Consider the following 21,259-nt stretch of genomic DNA (forward strand, 5'->3'; position numbering starts at 1 on the left):
ATCCATCTTTGTTTCTAACCTTTGTTTATTTCAATTCTCTGCAATTCTAAATACTTTTGTGATGTTAAACTCAGCTATGTCTGAGTAATTTCCCAGTAAGGTATTTAAGTGATTTTTCAAAGGGAATTTCATGTCTTCATCATATGCTTTGTTCGATTTAGGGTTCATAATCTTCTAGGAGTCCTTCGTTTATTCTTGTTCCCTATGCTGTTTCTGTTGCTAACCTCTTAGAAATTGATCTCAGTAATTGGAGCCACAAGTGTGTTGTATCGAACTACCAGACATAGAAGTGTTCGAGCGAAATCGCTATAGGAGACGAAAGCTACCTATAGAGAATCGTGAGCGTGGGCGAATTCTATTTTTAATGCATGATCTTATTCGCAGCATGAGAGCGAGAGTTAACTTCTGTGTTGAATGATTAGATGATTAGGGTGACGATTGGTTAATCTTACATGCGCCTATTCGAGTTTGGGATCCTCACTAGTTGATTACTTTTATCGATTTGTTTGTCTTTTGATCAATTCGTGAACCCCTGCAAAAACCCTTTAGACCCAGCATTTAGTTCTTATTGTTTTACAACTTCTTTATTTCGTTTACATTTAGATTTAGTGACACCAAAACCAACCACCCCCCCCCATTTTTCTTGTTCTATTACACTTAAGTTTTGAGTGATTCGTACTTAAAGCTCAAAATCTTTGTGGTTCGACCCCTAAGTACTACAGCATACATCTGTGCACTTGCAGATATTTAGGGTTATAAATTTAAAAATGTGAAGCTAGAAGTAACCCTTGATTCTCTTAGCATCAGGATGTCAAACTTCTGAAGACCTCAATTTATCCAAAAATGTATTTTTGCTTCAAAATGCACTCCAAAAGTCCAAGTTTCCTGAAAAGTCTTTTAAAACTCCAAAGCATGGAAATCACTTATAAAACATTAAAAACTGAGTGAAAACACCTGCATAAGACATTAAAAGTGATCCATAAAAATGGTAAAAATCCAGTGTTATCACCTAACCTAAGAAGCAAAGTTTGTTGGCTCAAAACTCATTACAAGAGCACACACTCAAATAGGACTGCTAAAGCACGTATTTATAGATATTTAAGTCTTCTAGGTCGTCCTTAGGCTTTCTTTGAGGAGAATTACGAAATGGGCTTGATGTTGGGCCTCAGGGCCAAGACAAGGTGCACCACAAGTGAGAGTCCTCCGAGACTGATGGAATGATGGTCCACCGCGTGTGAGAGGTGTCAGGCAGGACCAGAAGGCTGTTTGTTTTGGGTCAACTAAATGTCGGGCTGGTTGACGGGACATCTTGATATTCATGTATCTTTTGATTGAACTGTTGGATTGTCCTCAAGTAAAGTACAATGGAAAGTATGATGATAGAGTGTGACTGTAAACATGGTCTTAACTTCCAAGCCGTCGTTACTACCGCGAGTGCTATCTTCTATATATGAGGATAACAAGTTTCTGCGTCTGTTAAAGTCTGTTCATGTAGAAGACTTGCCTCTGCTTGCAGTGCTCGTCGCTGATTAGTATTCGAACTTCTTATTGCCCCTGAGAGTGTTGTAGAAAGATAGACACTTGTCTGTTTATCTTGATATAAATCGGTTAAGGGCATCTACGTGTCCTGTCAGCCTCTCAACTTCTCGCTTCGTTTTTGGTGATGCCATTTCTATCAAGGCGTTAATCTACTTCAGATTTTCTTCAATTTCTCGATGGATCATGAGATACCCAAAGAACTCACCAGATGCAACTAGGAATCAGCATTTTGTTGTGTTCAACTTCATATTGTGCAGGTTCAGTTGTTTAGAACAGTCTCACAGGTGTTCCACGTGATCCTTTTCTTTGAGTTATTTGATGAACATATAATCTATGTAGACCTCCATCTACTTTCCGAGCTGTTCTGAGAACATCCTATTGATCAGCCTTTGATAAGTCGCCCTAGCATATCCGAAAGGCATCACTATGTAGCAGTAGCTTCTTCGGTCTGTTATAAACGCCGTCTTCTCTCTATAATCAGGATTCATAAGTATCTGATTACACTCTGAAATAGTGTCCATGAATATAGGCAACTTGTTTCCTGCTATAGCTTTGACCAAACAATCATGATGTGGTAGCATGAAGCTACTCTTTGGGCACGCCTTGTTGAGATCGGTGAAATCCATGCATACTCGCCTTTCGTTGCTTTTCCTTTTCACCACTACTGGATTGGCAAGCCAATATGGATATTTGACCTCCCCGATCGAGGCAACTTTTAGTAGTCTATCCACTTTATCATTAACGCTTTGGCTCGCACAAAGCATAATTTTCTCCTCTTATGCTTCACTAGCGTAAACGTCGAGACCATGTTGAGTTCATAACATGCTATGTCAATGCTGATGCCTGTCTTGTATTCTGCAGTCCATGCTAGTGTCTGGACATTCTTCTTAAAATGAGACAAGCTCCACCTTGATCGCCTTGCTTCGATCTCCATGCATCATTCGGGTTGTTTTTTGTCTATGCATGCTAAGATCATGGAATCGCAGCTAGGTGCATTCTTCTCCTCGCGCACCTCGGAAATCTGTAATTACTACAAAATTTTGGCAAGATCGTTGTTGGGGTCGGTTTTCACCCCGAACAAGTTTAGCCACCTCTAAAAAGACTAAGTGTTTGAGATATTATGTGTAGCTATGTCTGATCTTAGCTAGGCTCCCTTTTTGATGGGCCGAGCCCTGTTGAGGTGCAAGTTGGGCAGAGCCACGAGAAAGAGCAAGGGGGCCAAGCTCTGTTGAGGTGTAAGTTTGGCCGAGCCACGAGAAAGAGCAAGTGGGCCGAGCCTTGTTTAGGTGTGAGTTATACCAACCTGCGGGAAAGAGCAAGTGGGCCGAGCTGAAAATGAAATGGAGGGCGAGCTGCATCGCAAGACGTGTTAGCCGAGCTGATTGATATTCGATGGCTAACAGACCTAGCCGCGGAGGATGAAGCCAGTGCAAAAACCCTAAGCGAAATGTTAACGTGGCAGTCGCGCAAGGTGATAAGGAAATATTCCAAAAATCTCTCCCGAGATTCTCGGCTAGGTGGTTCATAGACTCTGTATAAATAGTCGCTGTAAACAATTCATAATGTAATTTTTGCAACCCTAAGCAATAAGACTAAAAACTTTTCCCAGCAATAAAAACCATTATTTTGATCTTGTGTTCTTGCGAGAAAACTCTAGAGATTTTGGATCCCTCTAGGTTTCTTAACAAATTTTGGTTGTGCGTGTTTTGGCTCACACAATTTGGCTCCGTCTATGGAGACTCGAAATTTTCTTACTCAAATTCAACAAGAACTTGAGATCAGAGGAACATGGCAACCGAAGCACCCATAGACGACAACAATAATCACAACGGCACAGAGAAGGATGTTACTCCAGCAAACACGACAACAACCACTGAAACTCAGGATGAGATGAAGAGCATGCTAGCCACCCTGATGAAGAAGATCGAAGAGCAAGACAAGAGGAACGAGGCGATCACGGAGCGACTCGATGCGATGGCAACCGAAAGACGGCACCCAACTTGGAGAGCCAAAATCTCAGACCCAGTAGACGGAGTTAGAAGACGCTTTGATTTCTCGACCCCTGTAGGAACAACTGGTGATGGCTGATGTCGTGTCAACTGCGTGAGGGAACAAGTTTTACCCTTAACAAAACAAATGAAAGCCGCAAGTGCACAGCTAATCAGTTATAGTATTTAGGGATCGAATCCACAGAGATTTTTGTGCCTGGTATTCTTCTACGTTTTTTAACTTTATGTCTAGACTAGATTGGTTTTTAAAGGTTGGTTGTTTGTCACGAATTAAACTAAAACAAAAGAAAAAAATAAATCTATCGTAGAAAGCAAGTAGAAAAATCGAATGGAAAGCAAGTAAAAGCGAGTAAAATATCGAACTAAAGTAAATTAAAATGCAGATCTAAATAAGCAAGTAAAAATCTATTGGTTGGTAAACTATGACTAAAAACGCTGAGCTTTTGGGAACAATAAGGAGATCATAATCGGTTTTAACACTAGGGTAGATAGATTGGGATTGACGGATATCGATATATAGGGTTCTAGAGCTAGATTATGGCGGTATGACTACGTCACTGTCGTGATAATAACCAACTGTTTCTCACAACCCTGACCAGTAGGTTTCCACTCTGGCCCTGGGAGGGAGAGAACGCAAGAGCTGCACAAGACTCGTCAATACTCACGATCTCGCCGCAGGTAGGTTTCCACTCCTACGGAAAAATCGCCTGTTTCATTCTAGGGCTGATACTTAATGAAAACTTTCGCAACACTAACTATCTAGATCAGATACTAGGTGATCAATCAAGCACACATGTAATAAGAACAAGAATAAACAGAGAACAAAGTTGAAATCCCAGATCTATAAACCTAGATGTCTTAATCGATTATGAGAGCCCCTTTCGGGAACCCTAACCCAACTCGGGATCTACTCAGACATGGCTGAGGTCGACATCATCATTGGTTTTAAAAAAAGTAATGAAAAACAGTAATGAAAAGGGTTTTTGTAAAGTATGAAGGGTTCTCTCTAAAAACGACCTAAATGACAAGTATTTATAGTCTTCAATACTCCAGGTCTCTAAGGTTCCGGAATTGAGGCTGAGAATGACTTTGGGCTTCAGAAATATGGGCTTTAATTCGGAGCTTGATGGCCGCGGTCGGGAGTGACGTGACTGCGGGGATTAATGGTTGGCCGCGGTCAGGAGGCTTCTGACCGCGGGAAATAGGCTGTTGGCCGCGGTCGCGTGACTTGCTGGCCGTCTTCGAGTGGCTCCGGGGCTAATGGAATATCTTAAAATCCAACCGTTGGAATGTCTCCAAACCAAGTGCATTTGAAAGCTGGTTGATTCTTCTATAAGTTGTCTAATTTTAAGGGTGATCAGACGGTGAGAAGGTCTTCGTCTCTACATAAGAGTTCTGACGGTCTGCATTTATCCAAAAGAGTCTTTTTGTTCCAATTTGTGCCTCTATATCCCAAATTACCTGAAAAGTCTTTTAAAATCCGGAAACATAGAAATCCTTTGAAAACCTTTGAAAATGAAGTAAAAACACCTGTAAAAGATATTAAAGTGATCCATAAAAGCGGTCAAAATCCGGTGTTATCAACTCCCCCAGACTTAGTCTTTTGTTTGTCCTCAAACAAAACAAAGGCTAAATCTCGGTGAAAGGTTTGAAAACGCAGGAATTAAACAAAATCTCAGAGACCAAACTTCTAGACCAATATCAATTAGTATGCATCAATCGGGAATAGCCTAGAAAATTCTCACTAGCAATACAGGCATAACTAGTTCGTTAATCCGTCATGCGGAAATCTATGCACTAAGATCTAACTTCCAGTCAACTAGCTCTTAACATTCATTAAAAATCTCGGTGGTTCTCATCAAAGAAAGTCTAGGTAAGGCAATCTAGGCTAGGTGTCAAAAAGGATTATTCTAGAGGTAAGGCTTAAAGTGTTTACGGGTTACCTGAAGATCTGGAGGATGCAGGATATTATGCAAAACCGCAAGAGAGAGTGAAGCTGTTGGTATCCACAGTTTTCAGTCACTTTCTTCTTGCCATAGATTCCTGGTCTTCTTCCTCAGGTTCTCTCCTAACTCCCCCAGACTTAGATTTTTGTAAATCTTTCAAAACCATAGCTCCTTAAACGAATAGTGGTTGCTTATTGTTCCACAAATTTTGACAATCTAAAACTCATTAGGCTTTTTGTTTCCCTCTCTCTTTTTATTCGTTTTTTTTTTTTTTTTTTGAAGAGAGGGAACACCTTTAGATATAGAGTCTTAGAGAGCATGAAATTACCAGTTAATATCTGTCTTGTAAAGCTTTATGAGGTTTCTGATACTCTTCCTTCCCAATTCAATTCAGTCTCCTTTGCGAGTGACTGAAAACTGCGTCGCTCCTCTTCTCTCCGACGTGTTTGCACATATCTGCTGATATAAACTAAAGAGAGAATGCATGAGGATTGAAAACAAGGGTTTCGGGTTTAGGGTATGGTACCAGATAAAGATAAACTGGTCATCTAGGACGACAAAGAGTGGTAAAAGTGAGGGTAAAAGACGTCCTAGATGTGTATGTCGATGCCTGCCTAAAATCAATGATGAGAAAATTAGATATCAATATTAAGTCCAAATAAATTGAGCTAGTATATCCTGTCAGAAAGAATCTCCATGAATAGAAGTCCTCTGGTGGGAGTTCGTAGTGCAAGTACTCTAGCTACCGCCTAGTCTAGTGGTAACCAAAAATGAGCTATCATGCAAAGTGTAGAAGTGTGCAGGTCTAAATCATCATAGTTTTGCGTCAAACATTCCTGAAAAATACTTAATGTCTAATAGGTTACATATTAAAATTTAAAAAGTGCTTGAAATTTAAAAGCAAAAGCAAGAGAATGATTAGTACGGATAGACATCCTCCCCCAGACTTAAATCACATTGTCCCCAGTGTGAAAAAGTTGGTGAGAAAATGGTGAATAAAAGCGAAATAAAATAAGATAAAAGAAAAGAAAATGATGATAGAACCGTGATGGTAGTGAAGTGCTGATCAATCACTGATCCTCCGATGTGTCTGCTGTGAACTAGTGCTGCTCCTGTAGGAAGGTGACAACGCGCTCAAAGCGTCGTCCCAGTCTCTCAACTCTGCGCTCCAGATCAGAATGTGTGTGCGATGATGTCGATGATGAGGTGTGGCTGGTCGAAACAGATGGCTGAAAGTGAGCACGGGCCGCAGCTGCATTGCGTTTTGCCTTGGCCACTATGTATTGGCCAATGGTAAATGGTAGACGAGGTACTGATGGCAGAAAATCATCGGGTTCCGGAGTCCATCGCGGACGTCCTCCATTACACAATCTCGGGACTGTTGGTGAAGGCAAGCTGACTCGGTGCTCCTCAGTGCCAGTGCATTACTTGTAACCAAACCTGTCTGGATCGAAAGCGGCATGAGAGATAGTGTGATCGCGAGAGAGATAAAGTAGGTCATACCAGACATTGGGAAGTGGATCATCAGATGAGAAATCGAATCCTACAGCCTGTAGTATCGCTGTAATAGCACTCCCGTAAGCTGGAGTAGCGTCCTCGCAACCATGTAAATCATGCTTCACCTTGACCATGTTCTGTGCTATGATCCAGGCAAAGCAAGCAAGTCGTGGGTCGTCCATAAACGGAAACTGAAGTGTAATGAGCTCAGTCTTCAAAACACATTCCATGTTGGCTCTAGAGAAAATCGTGTGTGCTAAGAGTTTGTGCACAACTCTCACTGCGGGATGAGTAAGAAGGGCTGACTTGGATCTCCCGCTATCATAGACTCCATGACCCATCTCTCTCCACAAGTTAAGATCGGGTTCATCTTCAAGGTAAATGCCATCGGTGTATGGAAGCTTAAGAGCTTCGCAGAGTTCAGAAATGGTGAGCGAGTAAGGCTGTCCGCGGATAGAGAATGACAGGATGCCATCTGATGCTCTGGGGTTCCTCCTCTTCGTATGGTGGAGTGTAATAGTTGCTAAGAACTCGCGGACTAGCTCAGGATAAATCGGAAGGTTCAGCTCCATGTAGGGTCTCAGCTTAAGTGCATCGATGTACCAGATCACATCCTCTCTGATTCCAAGCATCTCAAGTGTATGATAATCAATGCAAGGCGTGGGTTTGATGTTCAGCTTCTTGAAACGTCTTGCATAGTCCACTCTCGGGTTTGTGTCCCTGCCAATGTATCGAATCTGTGGTGGCTCGGGAGCTGCTCATGTTTCTCTTGAGTGCTGGAGCAATCTCATCACATAGTTTCTTCTTCTCGGTCTGGCTTGGTTCAGCATGTACTCTCCTAGAGTAGAATCATCGGGAATGTCCTCAGAGCTGTCACCAGTGCGACGGCTTCTTCGGGATCTGGTTTGTTCCATTTTTCTGCAAAACGAAATGATTATTGGAAAAAGAGTGAATATGGATGCTGATTTTAACACATTAAGATCAGTTATACTAATACTAGTATAAAGAGATTTATTAAAACCATGAGCAAGCAGAATTACATTAAATCAAATAAATCAAGTAGTTCATGACTAGATTCGGATTTTTGATGTTCTCAACATAGAAATCTTCTAAAAATCGGTTTTTATGAGCAATTTCCATGTAAAAACTAAAGATTACCCAATACTATTCACTAATCACACAAGACTTAATCAGATTCATCAATTTTGCTGTTCCAAATTCGATTTTTATAAAGCATGTAGAATCCAAGTTTCAAAAATCTCAATTCCTCTTAAGCTAGGTGTTAAAAACGATTTTTAGATAACCTAAAAGGATAATCTATTGTTCTTAAGCTATTTCCACCATCAATAGATCAAGATTTGGGTTTTTTTAAGAAAACCTAAGTTCTAAAATCAACTAAAAATGGCGAGTTTGAAGTTCATACCTTGTTGGAAAGAGAGAGTTGATGGCAGAATTGAAATCAGCTTTGAAAAAGAGTGAGGTTTGGGCCAAGAACTTCTTAAAAAGCTTAAGAATTGAAAAATCTGTTCTATCTCCTAAATCTCCAAATCTTTTGGAAGAGAAGAGAAAAAGGAGTTTTGATCCAAAAAGTGTGTTTCTTTTCTTTAAAAAGCGTTTTTGTAGCAAAAACAGAAACTTTCCGGGAAGTTTTAAGTTTACGGGAACTTACCTTTCTTGTTTTGCACGCAAGGAAAGTTTAAAATGTAAGGAGAATCTTTACGGGTTTTACCGGAAATACTTCAGAAATCACCGGAAAGCTTCGAAAAGCGGCGGAAATCCGCGTCGTCACCTCAACGACCAACAGCCGCGGTCAGGAGACGCGCGACCGCGGTGATTGAGGGCTCGGCCACGGTCATGTTCACGGTGTCGCGGTCGATGCTTCCTTGGCCGCGGGTCGGTTGGTCGCGACCGCGGCTCTTCCTCCTGCGGCCTTCGTCTAACTTTCAGGTCTTTGCCGGGCCGAGCAGCTAAAAACTATCCTTTTCTTCTTGGTTTTTTCTAATTTTCTGATTTTTTTGTGTTTTTGTTTTATAAAATATCTGAAACTTAAAAGAAAAAGAAAGCATAAATTGTAAAAAGGAAAAGAAAACTAAAAGAAAGAGTACCTAAATGGGTTGCCTCCCATTAAGGGCTTTTGTTTTAAGTCTTTTAGCTCGACGTAGGCATGAAGAATCAGGCTGATTTGAATGGCACTATACTTGATGTGCCCTTATCACTTCCGGTAGCTGGAGGTTTTACTTCTTCTCCTTGAGGAGTCGTCTTCTTCCCTTTACTTTTCTTCCAGACTTTAACATTGTTTAAAACCCTTTTTTTGTTTTCGATCAGCTCCTGGATTTGGTCCTCACTAGTTTCTGTTGCATCCGGTGGAATGATGATCTTGATCTTTGCAAAAGCTTTCGGCTTCTCCTTTTCTTTCTCTTTTTGCCTGTTTCCTTTGCTTGGAAAATCGTCTACGATAGTCAGGTAGTACCTTCTGCGATCCATATTGAGGAAAACAGCATGCCGGTTTGCGTGATCGATTACTGCTCCTACGGTAGTTAGGAATGGTCTCCCGAAAATGAGTGGCCTCTCCTTGTCTTTATCCATCTCCAGGATTTGGAAATCTGCTGGAACAATTTTGTCTCCCACAAGAACTTGTAGATCATGAATCGCTCCTTCAGTATCTTTTTGAGATTCTCCAAAATTAACCTTAACCATCGATGTCCTTAAGGTTTTTATGCCCAATTTCTCGGCAAATGTCTTTGACATGATGTTGACATTGGCTCCGGAATCGCACAGGCAGTCTGTGAACTTGATTCCTGAAATGAAGCATTGGAAAACAAAACGTCCCGGATCATCGGCTTTTGTAAACCTTTGAACAACTTCACGCACGAAGGAGAATGACCCGCACTCATACCCAAGAGTTAGAAGAGCTCCGAGCCTCTATGGCTCGGACAGTCGCTGAGATCTGAGCCGTAAAATCCAAAGTGCCCAATGCGATAAGCACCGCGCCGGAAATTGATCGAATGGTCGAAGAAATTCAAAAAACGCCGTTTACGGCTAGGATCACAAAAGCTAGGATCTCGAGCAGGGAAAGGTCAGGATCCCTTTTTACAAAGGAACTACAAATCCAAAAGCACATATCACAGCCTTCTGCATAGCAATGGGGCGGGCCTTCACAAGGAATGTGGTCAATTTGACCGAGTAGGAGAGGGATGCCGGTTTTTGCTTGCTGGTCGTAGAACATCTCAAAGAGCCGCACTGGAGGGGTTTTCAAGGCGAGATCAAAACTCGATCAACAGCTTCCAACAGCTCTCCACTCTATTCCTTAAACAATACTCCATGTTTATGGACCGAGGAACGTCCAACGCTTAGCTGTGGACGCTGTCTCAAGGACGCCCTTCTGAGATTATATGACGAGGTTTAAAGCTGTCATATCCAAAGTAGAAGGAGTAAGCGACAGGGCTGCACTCAAAGCCCTGAAACGGTCACAATGGTACAAATCCGAGTTTCGTTGAGAGATGACACTCAACACACCATAAACAATCCTGGACGCCTTGTATTGGTCATCGACCTTCATGGTGAATGAAGAAGAAATGAAGAATTTAGACAAGCAGTACGAAGCGACGAAAGGGGCAACAAAACTCGATTTTAACTCCAAATCTGAAGAAATACTATCACTAAAAATGCATCGCGCCAAGCATGAACTACGGGACGGCTTGATTCCTGCAAAGGATACGTAGGCAGTCCATCCTCGCATGGGTTCAGCTGTCCCCCCTAAAAAAAAGGGGGAAGGAGTAGCAAAAGCTTCGGTTCGACAAAAAGATACTTATCTAACTCTTTGACGAGACAACACTTACAAACTCACACCTCATCTCGGTTCTGGCCATAGCGAGACAACATAAACAAAGTTCCTCTAAATGGACTTTTACGACATTTCCTAGGATGAGGGTGCAAGAAACATCCTCTATGGATAAAACGAAGAGCGCTATACAAATCCCAGACCAAAAACGTTGGCCGCACTAATTGATATGTTCATAAATTGCATAATTTAGGTTGCATTTTTAAGTCCAAATCATGTCTTGTTTCATGCATTTTTTGTCTTTAAGCATTTTTTTAGGACTTAGGGTTTGCATTAGGTCCAAATGAGTCTTTGCATGGTTTAGAGTCATATACAGGTGCTTTTGAGGCTGTTTGGAGCAGAAGAGATGTGACCAGGAGTTGAAATGGTGGAGAAAAGGGCCAGAAATGGTGAGAATGGATTTAAGAAATTTATCGGCAAGATCGTGCACCGCAGTAGGCAGAATCTCGGCTAAAAATGTTGTCGGGTGGATTTCTCTCGTCGAAATGCTGTACCAGACCTGAGTTTTATCGGCTAAAACTTTATGTCTAGAAGGATGAGTTTTTATCGGCTAAAAAGCTTACCGCGGGAAGAGATTCTTGACCATTTTCCTTACCGCGGTACATAAGCTCTCGGCTAAAACCCGTTTATGCCGATATGCACCAAAGATTGCCAGTTCGGGGAAGCTTCCAGTCCTATTCAGTTGTCGGATCTTCACCAAAGTTGGAGAGGATCAAGTCATGGTTCCAGAACAGTTGCAATTACTGAAAGCGGAGCAGTGAGCAGAAAGTTAAGGCCATCAGGAGACAAAACTGTCTTGCTTCCATTCTAAACCGACCCGATGAGCTTCAGAGATTACGTGGGACGATACCCTTCAAAACCGAATCAGTCTCCGGGGCATTCATAAAGATTTAATTTCTTCGAGTTCTCTTTCCAGAACGTCTGATATCACCCGATTTGGAGCTATGTGCTGAGAGATAACGTTTCCGGAGTGAACACGGGTCTAGAAGCCTCTTTCTGATCGTTCTGAAGCACTGCAAAGATTGGCCGTCCGGGAAACCTTCCATTCCCCGGATGCAAATGCGTTCTTCACCAAAGTTAGAGCTGGCTGAGTGGTCTTTCTTGTAGATCCCGTTTCAAGTTATTTGGAGTTATGAGCTGAGAGTTATTGGGAACAGAAGACAAGCTGGTCGATACAAGTTTTTGAGAGTTGCGCTTGGTGCTAAGTGTTTTGGCAAGCCTCGGTATTGTACACTCGAGATTGTTTTAATACCGAGGCCTATTTCCGAAGATTTTGGTCTAAACCTCGGGTTGACTCCTCGGTCATGCAACACCGAGGCATGCTTGTTGAAGAAACTAGTCTAAAAACGACTAAGTGTTGAGCTGAGTATCTATGCAGTATGATCCCAAATCTGTCTAAGTATGAAACTGGAACTCGGCTTCAACCCCTCGACTTTTCACCTCGGCCTCTTCCTTTACATGACCCCCTCGACCAAGGCCCCTTGGTGCGCCCACACCAAGGTGATTTCTTGTCGAAACAAAAAGTGCTCAAAACCTCGGACTAAAAACCCTACTTATCCTTTATCCTTTTAGAGAACTTGCCTCTTTTGTGTAAAACTTGCTGCTTTATAAGAGATATCTCGTTTTGCATCATAAAAGTATTGTTGTCATCATTTCTTTTAATCAAATCAAGCTTCTAATCATGTTTAACATCACTCCTTGCAAGATCAAGTGTGTTAACCATGATTAGTGAGTAGTTCCCTTATAAGGTCTTAGGTAGATTAGGGTGCTGAGATGTTAGATTAGAGAGTTTATTAGCTAGATCTTTCATCATCCATTCTCTACAAACCGTTCTCTATGCTAGATCCTTGCACATCACTTGTGGTCTAGATCATAGGCACTTTCATGCACCAAAAGTGTTTGTTGAAATGCCTGAAAAAGTTTGTTAGAGGTTTAAGTGTCTTTCATCATGGAAATGATAGTTTGATCACTTAATGACTTATTAAACTGGATCTTAATGCTTGTTAATTCATGCTTCTCAAATGGAAACTTGGTATGAAAGAGGATTAGCATAGAAGTTTAATGCCTTCATGAGAGGATTATCTTGCTTAATGAGTTTATGTTAAATGGATTTGCTTGATTACTTGTTCATTAACTTTCTAGTTTAGCGTCAAAACACCATAATCCAATATCTGCCTAAGGCGTTTGCATCATCATATCATATTAATTATCATTTGTCTTGCTTTGGTTATTTAGTTGCATCTTAATCTTGTTTGAATCTGTTTTACTTTTATTATTTGTACTGTTACTAGTTTAGAACCAAAAACTCACTTGTCTTGCTTGAATTAAGAAACTTTGCAAATAAACTAGTGATTAGAACCCACAAGATGGATTGATAAATCTTTGTATTAAAAAGACAAAAGGATTGATAACCCCATCTAAAGGCTTAAAAACCTTAGTTATCAATTGGCGCCGTTGCCAACTTGTTGGGATTTAGCATTAGTTTTTGCTTTGTTCTTGAGATAAAGTTTTTATTTTTTGTTTTACTGATCAGTTCTTAAGCTTTGTCTTTGATTGATAAGGTGTATGAGAACACACTCTAGAAGTTCAGAGCCTCCTTTTCATTACAACAACAAGATAAACTTGCTTGAAAGGAGAGCTAGAGAAAGGGCTGCACATTTGGAACGGTTGGGTATGGATGAACAAGCCAGGATTCAGCGTCAGGCTCAAGAGGCCTAGCATCAGGCTCAAGAGGCCGAGCATCAGGCTCACTTAAACCTGGGATAGGCTTAGAGGAACGAGCAACAAGCGTTCGTTAATCAAAATATGGCGCAGAGAAACGAACGACAAGCATAGCAGAATCAACAACAAGCTAACAGGAATGAGCAGCAGGCTCAAAACGTTCCTCAGCCTCAGCCTCCACAGGTCTTTGTTGGTGAGAACGATAGAGAAAATGCACACCAACACCGAGCAGAGATTCAAGATCCACCTTTCAGAATAATAATTTTGAGGTGAAAGTTTCTTTGCTCAACATGGTACAGAACTCTAAGTTCCATGGACTGCCAATGGAGGATCCCTTGGAGCATTTGGATCAATTCGATAGAGTGTGTGATCGAGCAAAGGTCAATAGGGTTTCTGAAGACTGTTTCAAGCCTATACTGTTTCCCTTCAGTTTAGGAGACAAGGCGCATCATTGGGAAAAGAATCTGCCTAGAGGAACCATTCAGACTTGGGAGCAGTGCAAGCTTGCCTTACTTTCTAAGTTCTTCTTTACCTCAAGAACTGCCAAACCGAGAAACCAGATATCAAACTTTACCCAGCACAACAATGAAAGCTTTGGGGAAGCTTGAGCGGTTTAGAAGCTTGAGCGGTTTAGAAGCTACACCAATCAGTGTCCACATCATGGGTTTTCAGACGCATCACTCTTGAGTACATTGAATATAGGAGCACTTCCCAAGATCAGAAACCAGTTAGACACAGCCTCAAATGGGAATTTCTTGGGCAAGGTGATATACTCATATTTTGTCATGTTTAGGATTGCATTTTTTGTCCGAATATTGAGTCTCATGCATACATTTAGCAAGTTTTATTAGAGTTTGTCTTTGGTTCTAGCTTTGTTTAAGAATTACATTAGGTCCTAGAGTTTCCTGCATTTTTGGAGTAGACTGAGGTCATTTGGAGACTTTTGGGAGCAACTTGGAGCTGGGATCATGGAGGAACCCTCACCTGTGTACAGCAACTCGGACAGATCGTTTGGTGCCGACGAGACCCCTACTTTGATCGCTTGAGACGATTAAACCTCCAGTGTCTTCATCAAAGTTCAAGATAATTAAGTCTAGATTTCAGAACAGTTAGAATCGATGAATTTAGAGCAGCGAGCTAAGAGATACGGCCACCGGAAGATAGACCTGTCTCATATCCATTCTGGAGCAATTCGATGCGTCTGAAAGATTACCTTTCCGGGGAGTTTTAACGACCTATTCAGCTTACAGGGTCTTCAGCAAAGTTGGAGATGATCAGGTCACAGATCCAGAACAGGTGAAATCATTGGTCTTGGAGTCGTGAGCTCAGAGTTAAGCTCGCCGGAAGACACACATGTCTCGCTACAGTTTCAAGACCAATCCGATGAGTCAAAAAGATTGCGTGGGACGATGCCTTTCCATTCTAATTCAGTTGCCGAGGTATTCATAAACGTTCAAGGTCTCTGAGTGCTCTTTCCAGAACAGCTGATATCATCCAGTTTGGAGTTATTTGCGGAAAGATACCGTCTCCGGAGTAAACACTGGTCCAAGAGCTTTTCTTTGACTGTTTTAATGCCTGCAGAGATGAGCTATCCGGGGAACCTTCCACTTCCCAAGCGCTGATGGTTTCTTCACCAAAGTTGGGGCTAAGTGAGTTATCTTTCTAATGGAGCTGGAAAATCAGGATTCTGAACAGTGGTTAGGAAGTTCTGACGGTTTATGTATGGTGAGTTCCTTGACACCGGGATGAACACCAGGAAGACTGTGCTCGGTGTTGAAACTTACCTTGAGAGTTCTGTGCTTAGAGATCAACACCGACTCCCACACCGATCAAAGGTACCTCGATGTATTTTCCACTCGTTCAACACTTCAGCAACAGCGGGCACAACATGGAGGAAAAGCTGCCCGGTGCATTTCCACCTGTTCCAGCTAAAACTCCAGCACCGGGCATAACATCGACCAAAAGCTTCCCGGTGCATTTCCATCCGTTCCAGCTAAAACTCCAGCACCAACCACAACATCGGAGAAGAGCACCTCGGTGTAGTTTGCTCCGTTTTAACCAGTTCATCCACACCGGCCTCCACCCCAGCGCTTTGAACCTCGGTGCTTATCCCAGCGAACCAAGATGAGGCTTTGGGGTTTATGCAGCTTCTTGATGCACACAAACCCGAGGGAGGCAGAGCATCTTTCATGGAATTGGACTACAGAGTGCAAGAAGAAGGCTTTGGAGGCTCAAAAACGCCTAAGTGTCAACAGATCATTAACACTGGGGTGCATCATCTCGATGTGGAACCCGGTGTAAATGATTACCAAAAGGACGGAAGAACCAACACCGAGCAGGTCACCGGCTATTTCAAGCCCGGTGTGGAATGTCCAGAACTCAACAAGTTCGAATGGGGTCTACACCGAGCTCAGCACCGGCATGATAGACCTTGGTGTTGGAAATTTTCACAAGAAGGAGTTTACATCGGGATCAACATCGGACAAGCCTTACCCGGTGTACATGCTTGAGAAACAAAGGAGTTTCCAGAGTTTTAACACCGAGGTGCATTTTCCAGGTGCAGTACTCGGTGTAAAACAAGTCGAAAATGCGCAGAGATTTTCACCGGGCAAGACACCAGCTATATCAGGCCCGGTGTTGAAGGTTTTTGACGAGACCATGGGAGCTAGAACCAACACCGGGGTGCATCATCTCGATGTGGTACCCGGTGTAGGTTCAAAAGAAAAAGAGAAAGTAGGCTTGCAAGGAGAAATGATGTCTGAACAAGGGCAGTTAAACAACAGCAATGGGTCAGGACCAGACCAAGCCAGCTGGGAAGAGGATTGGAATGAGTCTAAAGCACCAAAATTGGAACTCGAACCCCTTCCCAAGGGGCTCAGGTATGCTTTATTAGGTCTCGATGAGTCTTATCCTGTCATTATCAATGATAAGCTGTTAGATGACCAAGAGCATAAGTTGTTAGAAGAGTTGAGGAAACATAGGAGAGCCATTGGCTACTCTTTGGATGACATAAAGGGTATCTCACCCTCCCTATGCCCTCATAGGATTCACCTTGAAGAGGAATCTATGTCATCCATTGAGCACCAAAGGCGTCTCAATCCCAACTTAAAAGAGGTAGTGAAGAAAGAGATTCTCAAACTCCTAGAGGCTGGGATAATTTATCCAATCTCAGACTCTAGATGGGTTTCACCAGTACATGTGGTGCCCAAGAAGGGGGGAATGACAGTGATAAGGAATAAGAAGGATGAGCTGAATTCTACTCGGACTATAACTGGACACAGGATGTGTATAGATTATAGAAAGCTCAATGCAGCCTCTAGGAAAGACCATTTTCATTTGCCTTTTATTGACCAAATGCTAGAGAGGCTTGCAAACCATCCCTTCTTTTTTTTTTCTAGATGGTTACTCTGGATTCTTACAAATCCCCATAGATCCAAGAGACCAAGAGAAGACCACATTCACCTGTCCCTATGGGACATTAGCTTATAGGCGCATGCCATTTGGGATGTGCAATGCTCCTGCTACTTTCCAGAGTTGTATGATGTCTATTTTGCATATCTGATTGAGGAGAAAGTAGAAGTCTTCATGGATGACTTCTCAGTCTATGGACACTCTTTCTCCTCTTGTCTTTCTAATCTGTCTCAGGTCCTGGAAAGATGTGAGGAGCACAGCTTGGTGTTAAATTGGGAAAAATGTCACTTCATGGTTCAAGAGGGAATAGTGTTGGGGCACAAGGGCTCAGAAGCTGGAATAGAAGTGGACAGAACAAAGGTGGAAGTGATGGTGAATCTGCAAGCTCCAAATTCAGTCAAGGGTATAAGAAGCTGTCTTGGGCATGCAGGGTTTTACAGGAGATTCATCAAAGACTTCTCAAGAATAGCTAGGCCTTAGACTAGGCTGTTGTGCAAAGAAGTTGAATTTGTCTTTGATGCTGAGTGTGAAGAAGCTTTCAAGAAGATCAAGGAGGCATTGATCAGTGCACCAATTGTTCATGCCCCTGATTGGTCATTGCCCTTTGAAGTGATGACAGATGCTTCAGACTATGCGTTTGGAGCTGTGCTTGGCCAAAGGAAAGACAGAAAACTTCATGTGATCTACTATGCCAGTAGGACCTTTGATTCTGCTCCAGAGAAGTATGCAACCACAGAAAAGGAAATGCTGGCAATAGTTTTTGCATTTGATAAATTCAGAAACTACCTTGTGGGTTCAAAAGTTATTGTGTACACTGATCATGCAGCCCTCAGATATCTAATGACCAAGAAGGATGCCAAGCCTAGACTCCTGAGATGGGTCCTCTTACTTCAAGAGTTTGATATGGAGGTACAAGACAAGAAAGGCATAGAGAATGGAGCTGCATACCATCTCTCTAGGTTAAGAGTGGACTCTGAAGTCCCTCTTAATGACTCTCTCTCTGAGGAATCATTGATGGTGATCAACTCTTACTTGAAGTTTGAGGAAGTAGATAACATCCAAGAGAGGAGAATGCCTTGGTTTGCTGACATTGTGAACTTTCTTGCTTGCGGAGTGGAACCACCAGAACTTGGTGCTTACCGCAGAAAGAAGTTTTTCAAAGATGTCTGAAGATACCATCGGGATGAACCTTACCTTTATGTTCTGAACAAAGATCAGCTGTATAGAAGATGTCTTCCTGAAGAGGAGGTGCAACCTGTGTTGCAAGAGTGCCATGGATCAGGTTTTGGAGGTCACATGGGAGCATTCAAGACGGTGGCAAAGGTCCTTCAGAGTGGGTTTTGGTGGCCTACTGTGTTCAAGGACGCACAAAGAGTTGTTTCAGTGTGTGATGCCTGTCAGAGGCATGGAAACATCTCAAAGAGGAGTGAAATGCCTCAAAATCCAATATTTGAGGTTGAGGTTTTTGATTGTTGGGGAGTGGACTTCATGGGGCCATTCATCTCATCTTATGGGAATCAGTACATATTGGTGGCTGTGGACTATGACTCCAAATGGGTTGAGGCTGTTGCTTCCCCTACCAATGTTTCCAAGGTGGTGGTCAGGTTGTTCAAGAACATAATCTTCCCAAGATTTGGAGTACCAAGGGTTGTTATTTCTGATGGAGGTTCTCATTTTGTGAACAAAACCTTAGAGGGATTGATGAGGAAGCGTGGAGTGAAACATAACGTAGCTACTCCTTATCATCCTAACCAGTGGCCATGTTGATGTGTCTAATTTACAAATTAAGGCCATTCTTGAGAGGACTGTTAGCTCAAGCAGAAAAGATTGGAGCAAAAGGCTGGATGATGCATTGTGGGCTTATAGAACAGCCTTTAAGACTCCAATTGGGACATCTCCTTTCAATCTGCTATATGGGAAGAGCTGCCACCTTCCTGTTGAGCTGGAGTACAAGGCATTATGGGCTGTGAAGTTGCTGAACTTTGATATCAAAACAGCTCAAGAGAAAAGAATAATTCAACTCCATGAACTTGAAGAGATCAAGTAGGAGGCTTTTGAGAGCTCCAAGATCTATAAAGAAAAGACCAAAGCTCTACATGATCAAAAGATTTTGAAAAGGGAGTTCAAGGAAGGTAATTTGGTGTTGCGGTTCAACTCTAGGCTTAAGTTATTTCCTGGAAAACTTAAGTCTAGATGGTCTGGTCCTTTTAAGATTCTTGAAGTTAGGCCATATGGAGCTGTTGTGTTAGAAGGTAAAGATTGTCAAGAGTTTGTGGTCAATGGCCAAAGGATCAAGCACTACCTAGTCTCAAAAAAGAAGGAGGAAGCTACATCAGTTCCCCTTCTTGATCCACCATCAGCATAAACTTGGTATCAAAGTCAAACTTAGAGACTTTAAACAAAGTGCTCTTGGGAGACACCCCAAGCCTATCTTTTGTAAATAAGTCTTTTTAATATTTTCTTTTCATGTTTTTAGGATGTTTTTGATGTTTTTGTTAAGTGTACTCAGGTCTATTGAGTGTTAAGGAGTTGCATCCAAGTTTATCCAAAGAGAAGTGGTGCAAAAAGAAATGAACAAGTAAGGTTGTTAAGGGTTTGGATCCGATCAGGGTGACACCGGGAACAGCACCGGACAAGGACACCTTGGTGTGGACATTTTTTCTAAAATGTGTCCAGCACCGAGGCCAACCTCGAGAAACCTCGGCCGGTGTAAAACAAATCGTCGGTCCGAGCCGTGCAACATCGAGATCAACATCAGCGTAATGCTGGCCGGTGCTTAACCCAGGTGGACCATGTTGTGTAGCACCGAGGCAAGCATCGAGGAGCAACTGTCGGTGCTTAACCCAGGTAGAGACGTGTTATGCAACGAGCCAGCCAACATCGAGCACAACATTGGCGATGTTGTGGCCGGTGCTTAGCCCAGATCAAGAGAAGTGTGCAGCACCGACCACAGCACCGGGAAGAAGCAGGCCGGTGTTGAACCTTCCAAGACCATGCAGGATAGCACCGAGACCAGCACCTGGGGGACTTACCTCGGTGTAGAATCTCTCGAAAACGCGGTTAATGACACTCAGCACAACACCGAGAAAAAGTAGCTCGGTGTAGCTTGCCTCTTTCTTCCCTTAACTTTTAAACACCATAACTGTCTCAATACAGCTCGGTTTCTCTTGATTGTTTTTGCATTGAGCTCGGTTTTCTTTCTACTTTCTGCTCCTGCAAACGTATTTAGCTGCATTTCACTTAATCCCAAGGTAATCATTCATAAACGAAACCCTCTTGCTCTTGAATCTGAACTGATTCTGTTGTGAGTTTTCTGAGTGGAATGTTTTTGAAATCGGTTACTGAACTGTTAGAGGAACTAATAACCTTGGGATTTAAGTTGTTAATGAGCTAGAAAGAAACCCCTGTACTTAACTGCTGTTTTTGGGCTGATTCTTGAAATTTTTGGGAACTCAGTCCTCTTGAACATAATTTATGGTGCAAGAATTGTTCTGAGCTGGTTTGACCTCTGTTTTTGGTGTGGTAAAATGCTGTGAATTTCTGTGAATCTATTCGTGATGCTAAAATTGTTTTCGAAAATTCACAGTAATCCTACCATTTTCTTCCTCCTAAATTCGCTTGTCCTGTACTTTCTCAAAACTTTTCCGTCATTAGAGCATGATTTATAGTGCAGGAATTGTTTTGAACTGGTCCGATATCTGTTTTTGATGTGGTAATTTGCACTGAACTCGTCTGGAGTTTTCTTCGTGCTAAAATTGTTGGCAAAAATTCATAGCAATTTCACCATTTTCGAATTCATTAAATCGCACAAGCTGTACTTCATGGATTCCGATGCTCATTTCCTTGTGAGAGATTTGTGTTTTCAGGCACAATGGCACAGACCAGAGGAGGTCATGGGACAGGCAAAGCACAGAAAGCCGCCAAACAGGATAAGCAAATTGTCATGAGGAAGAGTGATGCTTCATCCTCTAAATCCAAGGGAAAAAGACCTGCAACGAGTGGTTCAGATAGCGAGGAGGAGAGGCCAGTTCAGAAAGCTGTGGGAAAAAAGTCAAAAACAGAGGACAAGAGGTCTAAGAAGCGCAAATCACCATCTCATGCTGATTATCTGAAGAAGTTAAAGGAGATGGAGATGGAGTCAACATGGTTCCCTGATTGTGAGCTTCTTGAGAAGCTTGGGATTTTACAAGATGTGAGGACTATTCTCAAGGTACCTGGCCTTGGGAATTTGATGGACATGCCTCACCATGCTTACCAGGAGTCCACTTGCCAATTCCTTGCCTCACTAATTGCGA

General features: G+C 42.3%; 1 pseudogene; it reads right to left on the reverse strand.

Moving 5' to 3' along the window:
* Positions 1 to 14,099: 14,099 nt before the first annotated feature.
* On the reverse strand, positions 14,100 to 14,220 carry LOC112089622 (annotated as a pseudogene).
* Between the last annotated feature and the right edge of the window lie 7,039 nt (positions 14,221 to 21,259).

Source organism: Eutrema salsugineum, unplaced genomic scaffold (assembly GCF_000478725.1).
Source record: "Eutrema salsugineum unplaced genomic scaffold, Eutsalg1_0 scaffold_12, whole genome shotgun sequence".
NCBI lineage: Eukaryota > Viridiplantae > Streptophyta > Magnoliopsida > Brassicales > Brassicaceae > Eutrema > Eutrema salsugineum.